At 43.0% G+C, this 7389-nt stretch overlaps 1 pseudogene; it reads right to left on the bottom strand.

The window, feature by feature from the left end:
• Positions 1–6420: 6420 nt before the first annotated feature.
• On the bottom strand, positions 6421–6539 carry LOC114110918 (small nucleolar RNA SNORA40; annotated as a pseudogene).
• Between the last annotated feature and the right edge of the window lie 850 nt (positions 6540–7389).

Below are 7389 nucleotides of genomic sequence, written 5' to 3'. Positions count from 1 at the left end.
AGGGGTCACAGGACTGGAAAAGGTGTCAGTTTTCATTCCAATCCCAAAGAAAGGCAATGCCAAAGAATGTTCAAACTACCACACAATTGCACTCATCTCACACACTAGCAAAGCAACACTCAAAACTCTACAAGCCAGGCTTCAACAGTACGTGAACCGAGAACTTCCAGATATTCAAGCTGGATTTAGCTAAAGCAGAGGAACCAGAGATCAATTTTTTAACACCCGTTGGATGATCAAAAAAGCAAGCGAGTTCCAAACAAAACCATCTACTTCTGCTTTATTGACTATGCCAAAGCCTTTGACTATGTGGATCACAACAAACTGTGGACAATTCTTAAAGAGATGGAAATACCAGACCACCTGACCTGCCTCTTGAGAAATCTGTATGCAGGTCAAGAAGCAACAGTTAGAGCCAGACACAGAACAACAGACTGGTTCCAAATAGGGAAAGGAGTATGTCAAGGCTGAATATTGTCACCCTCCTTATTTAACTTACATGCAGGGTACATCATGTGAAATGCCAGGCTGGATGAAGCACAAGCTGGAATCAAGATTGCTGGGAGAAAGATCAACAACCTCAGATATGCAGATGACACCACCCTTATGGCAGAAAGTGAAGAGGAACTAAAGAGCCTCTTGATGAAAGTGAAAGAGGAGAGTGAAAAAGCTGGCTTAAAACCCAACATTCCAAAAGCTAAGATCATGGCATCGGGCACCATTACTTCATGACGAATAGATGGGGAATCAATGGAAACACTGACAGACTTTATTTTCTTGTCCTCCAAAATCACTGCAGATGGTGACTTCAGCCATGAAATTAAAAGAAAGACACTTGCTCCTTGGAAGAAAAGCTCTGACCAACCTAGACAGCATATTAAAAAGCAGAAACATTACTTTGCCAGCAAAGGTCCATCTAGTCAAAGCTATGGCTTTTCCAGTAGTCACGTATGGATGTGAGAGTTGGACCATAATGAAAGCTGAGCACTGAAGAATTGATGCTTTTGAACTGTGGCACTGGAGAAGACTCTTGAGAGTCCCTTGGACTGCAAGAAGATCAAACCAGTCAATTGGAAATCAGTCCTGATTATTCATTGGAAGGACGGATGCTGAAGCTGAAGCTCCAATACTTTGGCCACCTGATGTGAAGAACTGACTCATTGGAAAAGACCCTGATGCTGGGAAAGATTAAAGGCAGTAGGAGAAGGGAACAACAGAGGATGTGATGGCTGGATGGCATCACCAACTCAGTGGACATGAATTTGAGCAAGCTCTGGGAGTTGATGATAGACAGGGAAGCCTGGTGTGGTGGAGACCATGGGGTTGCAAAGAGTGGGATATGACTGAGTGACTGAACTGAACTGACTCTGTTAATATGGGGTATCTTCTCCCTTGTTTGTGTTGTCTTTGATTTTTTTCATCAATATCAAAGTTCAGGTCTTTCGTCTCCTTGGTTAAATACATTCTTAGATATTTGTTCTTTTGGACACAACTGTAAATGAGATTGTTTACTTAGTTTCTCTTTCTGATACTTCAGAGTCCCCTCTGAGGTCTGTAGCTAGTTGTCTGTGGCTCGTGGATTTTGGGTGAGAATTGGGAGGTTAACTCAGAAGGCACGGGAAATTGGAAGGTGGTGTGAGTATTTAATAAGCAGAGTAAGCCCTATAGTTCATTTGGGAGAGGTGCTCTGGAGATGGGTTCCCAGCTTTACCCTCCAACATCTGCTGAGATGATTCAACACGCTGCATCTGGATGCCAGAGAGGAGCCCCATGGAAGGTCTAGAAAGCAGGTAGCTGTCCCTTCATACTATCATCCGGGCCAATGAGCAGCCTTTAGTTACGGGGTTACTCGGGGTCAGAATTGTCCCAGACTGCGTCTAGACTGCCTTCAGGTAAATAACCAGAAGAGTAGCCCTCTCGATCTCCTTGCTCACTTTGAGTCCTCTTGCCTTCCTCCTACGTGGCACTTTTATTCCTGGCTTAGACCAGAAATAGATATTGTGTTTGTCAGTCAATTTGTGAAAATAACAGAACCATTATCCCCCACAGAGTAACTTCTTACAACACGAGTCGATTTTTTTTCTGTATAAATTGTCTGTTGACAATTTTTTTCCTGTGTCTGTAAAGTGCTTTGAGCTCCTCAGAAGAAAGGTGTTACCCAGACACAAAGTATTACTATTTTTGTCATTATCATTGTTTCATAACACGGGACCCTTTTACAACAGAAATAAGTATGGAAAGCAATTATTTTGTTCGCTTTAGTTACATCTAGGTCTTTTGATAGCAAGATGTGACATCCAGAGAACCAAGTCACAGGAGGAAAAGAAAAGCATTATGTATTTGTGTGCTTGCTGTCATCTGCGGGTTTTACAGCCTTTACAACCTTGAATTCATCAATTCCCCAGGGTATTAAAGAGATGAACAGTATTGTTCCAAGTTATAAAGACAAGGAGGCCTTGGCAGACCCAGAGTTACCAGAAGAAAGAAACTGAACCTGCGGAACTCATTTGAAACCCCTTTTGGGATATGCTGAGAATTCCCTTTCCGGCCGCATCACAGGATCATTGAAAACCAGCATACTTTGTTGACCAGCACCTGTTGGAGGAGTAGGCATGATGGTGTCCCTTTTGACCCCTTCTGTGAGAACCTCCTTCCACACTCTCCCCTCCGGACACACTGACACAACCCTGGATAGGTACCACACATCTGGGTTAATTACATCACATGGGAATGAGCCAGAACTAAACAAGGTGACAACTTCCTGGCTCATCAAATGAGGGCCACCTTCTCGGCTGTGAGAAAGTGCGTGTCTCTCAAGGTTGTGTCAGGAGTTCTTGGGCAGTCTTGAATCTTTCACTGGACACAATCCTGCTCATCCAGTCTCCAGGATTTGTGACTAGTGGGCCACTGCATTTGCCCATTCGTTCACAGTGTTATGTCAAGGAAATGTGAAGTTCTGGGAGGACTGAGTTTGGGAGTTATGTAGACCTTCGTTTAAATCCTAAGTCACCTCTGACTAGCTATGTATGTGATTTGGGGCAAAGTGTTTTCCAAGCCTGTTTCCTCACTGACAGCATGGGAACAATATCTTTCTTGTAGGGTTGTTGTGAAAATCATTGCTAACCCTGTACTTGTATAGCTCCAGCAATAGTAGGGGAGGTGGGTGGGCAGCTCCTATTGGACTGATCATGTGTTCAGTGATGTCATTATCGGAAGCTTGAAACTGACCACTATAGTATTTCCTTCATGGAAATCAACAGATTCTACAAAGAAGGGCTTTTTCCCCACTAAAGCCTATTTTGGAGAAGGCAATGGCAAGCCACTCCAGTATTCTTGCCTAGAAAATCTCATGGATGGAGGAGCTTGGTAGGTTGCAGTCCGTGGGGTCGCTACTAATCGGACACGACTGAGTGACTTCACTTTCACTTTTCACTTTCATGCATTGGAGAAGGAAATGGCAACCCACTCCACTGTTCTTGCCTGGAGAATCCCAGGGATGGCAGAGCCTGGTGGGCTGCCGTCTATGGGCTCGCACAGAGTTGGACACGACTGAAGCGACTTAGCAGCAGCAGCAGCAGCAGCAAAGCCTATTTATCAATACATCCCTACTTAGTAGGCACTCAATAAATGTAGCTATTATTAGTAAACTCAGGTAAAACTCACGTTGATTCAAGATGTAGAAATAGAATTACTGGGAACATAAAATCACTACTTGTTTTACAAGAAAAGTGATATTGCATCTGCCCTGAATTGATCCCACAGAAAGATGAATGTGTGGTTCTTTGGATACATGGAGCTTGTCATTTAGATCTATTGCTTTTGCTTATTGAACTTGGGAGCATATTTTGTGTTGCTTCTAGTAACTCAAGTCCTTGTTTGGCTTATAAGAATGCACTGGCTGAAACCCAAAACAACAGAAAAAAAAAAAGAATTTGGGAAAAATTTTCACTGTTTCAAAGCTGGAGAAACAGCTTGTCAATCAACAAACATCCAACACTGTGCTTGATGCTACAACTGCAACTTGATTCTTAACACCATGAAGCCCACAGTCTGCATGGGGTGTTGAGAAACACAGTGCCTGTATTTGAAACAATATAAATAATAAAAACCTTTTGAAAACACATAGTATGCTTCCACATAGGGGAAATTCAGGCACAGAGAAATAAAGTCCAGTTTTTTAGGTTACAGAACTAGTAAGAAACAAAGCTGGAGTTTGAACTCAGATGTAGAGCCAAGCATCTTTCTAGAAACAGGTTGGGAACAAGTGATAGCATTCCATGCCAAAATAAAAATGGGCCACTTTAATATGTAGATAATTAGAGAATTTGTTGTTCAGTTGCTAAGTCGTGTCTGACTCTTTGCAACCCCATGGACATCAGGCTTCCTTGTCCTTCACTATCTCCTGGAGTTTGCTTAAACTCGTGTCCATGGGTCAGTGATGCTATCTAACCATCTCATCCTCTGCCGCCCCTTCTCCTTTTGTCTTCAATCTTTTCCAAGGAGTCAGCTCTTAATAAGAAGCTACTTATGTGGTCATGAACAAAAAGCACAAGAAGATCGGAACAATTTAAAGGCAGCAGGAATCACTTGGGCAAATCACTGATGAGAAAAGTCTATGGAAAAATGCAGTTTGTACAGGTTGACGGATAGTCACACATTTTTGTGATATTTTGCTAAGCAATGAACACAAGCAAGCCCACATATGTTTCCCCTCAAGATAATAAACCATCTGATGAGCCCACCATGGCCAAGATGGAAGGGGTGAACCCCACAGGAAAGGGTACAGAATGGTGATGAAGACCCTTTCTCTCCTTAAAAGAATCCTAAAATATTAGGGAGAAGTCAGTCCAAATGATACTTTGATATTACAGACCAGACCAAGTCTATTTTTCTTATTGTACAAACCTTTCTTCCTTTCCTCCTTCTTCCTCCCCTTACTTCTTGTTCTTCAGACAACAACAGCAAACATTGATGGACTTTTCTGACCAGCCCAAACATAACTCCAAATAATAAATACTGAAGCAATGGTGGCAAAGCCATTGCTTGGCTGGAAGAAGGCCATACTTCATCTCATACATCATTTACTAGTGTGCCAGGCAGCAATGCCAAAAAAGCCAGGAAAGATTTAGAAAGAGAAGAGAGGGGGAAAACTCCAACACCACGACTCCTCCATTATCTTGTAAAGTTTATTGATGCACAACACAGAGGCCATTAACAATGGTGCCTGTGACTGTTCTGATTTACACAAGTAAGGGCTAAATGATGCTCAACAGTGTTTCAATGGTGCTTTTTTCTTTTTTTCTTCTGCACAGAGTGAAAAGGTGGTTTTTTTTTTTTTGTCTTACGTGTAACATAGGCAATTTATTTCAGTCCATACATTTTTAAGAATTTCACATGTTCTGATTCTTTCCACGTCAATCACCTTAGTTCCTCCAAAGTCCTAATCGTCAAGATGAGATGGCTCTTTCAAAGAGATGTGTTCCTCAGCCTACAGCTGTCACGTCAGCCAGTCCAGACTTCTCTGATCTCCAGTGCAATATGGACACACTTTAAAATTTCCACCCATAATCTCTGGGATCCGATTTCCTCAAGCAATTTACTTTAGGACCATGTTTTGGGTCAGGAGATGGATCTGCCTAGTTTTGAATTTGACACCTTCCAAAAAGGTATAAAGTTCAAATCATGCTCACATGTTCAAATCACCCTAGAATAGTACAGATCACTGGGGTATACCATAACCTTTATTTATTTATGTTTTATCTGGCCACACGGGGTCTTAGTTGTGGCATGTGGGATATTTCGTTGCGGCACGTGGACTCTCTGGTTGTGGCGTGCAGGCTTAGTTGCTCAGAGGCATGTGGGATCTTAGCTCCCTGACCAGGGATTGAACCTACGTCCCTTGCATTGCAAGGTGAACTCTTAATCACTAGATCACCAGGGAAATCCTGCCAATACCTTTTTAAAATCCAGACACTGTGTTCTTAAGATAAAAGCCTAAAAAACCAGAAGCCATCTTTGTTTTGTGTCAACATTAAAATTAGAGTTCTAAAACAATATGTTGTTGTTGTTTAGTCCCCAGGTCATGTCCGACTCTTTTGTGACCCAAGGATTGTAGCCCCCAGATTCCTCTGTCTGTGGGATTTTCCAGGCAAGTATAATGCGGGTGGCAAGAATACTGGAGTGGGTTGCCATTTCCCTCTCCAGGAGATCTTCCCGACCCAGTGGTCAAATCCACGTCTCCTGATTGCTTCTCCTGCATTACAAGTGAATTCTTTACCGCTGAGCCACTTGGGGATGCCTAAAACAATATAGCTGATAATTTAAATGCTTAAGATATGGAGGAAATGATCAGCTCTATAGTCCTGGGAGCAATCTTTATGCTTATCAATACACCCTCTCTATTGAATCTGTTTTAGGCAAATTGTTCCTTTTTATGTGTATCAAAACTCATACTGAACAATGAATTCTGGGTTGCAAAAAAGGATTTATTTCTGCACCTGTAAGTCTTCGTCCACAAATTAAAAACAGACACAACTGCTGTCAATGGCGTTTAGTATTGGTCACAGGCTTCTTTGGAAATGTGATGATTTCTTTCTGTGACCCAAATCTGGGTTTTCTAGAGCCCACTTTGGAGTGGAAAGCAAATATCACACACATGGGCTGTGGATATCTGAGGTGGCCCCTGAGACCTGGGGCCTCCTTGGCAGAAAAGTAATAGAAAGTTACCAGCCAGCCTTGGCAGCCACTGTCCATCCGAGAGTGATGACCAAGATAGAGGAGGGAGATGCTGGAGATGCAGACGAGGGCTGGTGGCTCCTCCTTCTCACCTGACCAGCAAAGCTCAAGAATCCCTGTACATCTTTTTTGTTTCCATCCCTGTGTCTGTCTAAGGACACTTAGGTTGATTCCAAGTCCTGGCTATTGTAAGTAGTGCTGGTATGAACACTGGAGAGCAGGCATCTTTTTGAATTATGGTTTTCTCCAGATACATGCCCAGGAGTGGGGATTGTGGGATAATATGGTAGCTCTATTTTGAGTTTTTTTTTAAAGAACCTCCACACTGTTCTCCAGAGTGGCTGCACCGCTCTGTCACAGCCAACTTCAGATTAGTGCCACGATGTTGTTGAACGTCGGGAAGGGACGCATACAGTGGGCCTTGTGGGCTGACTCCTGTGCAGCCCTGAGCCTGTCCTGTGAGGTTGGATGCTTTAACACAGGGTTGCACAGACAGTGTTTAGCATTGTTTGGTACACAATATGGCACACAGTGGGTGTACTTAGAGAGCTGTGGCTCACACCAGCCAGGACTCTGGGCTTCTGGCCTCCTGGCCCTGCAGAAGACAGCTAATAGGTCCCATCTTCTGAGGGAAGCAAATTGCTAATGATCTTT

The sequence above is a fragment of the Ovis aries genome, chromosome 25 (genome assembly GCF_016772045.2).
Source record: "Ovis aries strain OAR_USU_Benz2616 breed Rambouillet chromosome 25, ARS-UI_Ramb_v3.0, whole genome shotgun sequence".
NCBI lineage: Eukaryota > Metazoa > Chordata > Mammalia > Artiodactyla > Bovidae > Ovis > Ovis aries.
Note: the sequence above shows the minus strand (reverse complement) of the source record. Positions and strands in the feature narration are given on the sequence as shown.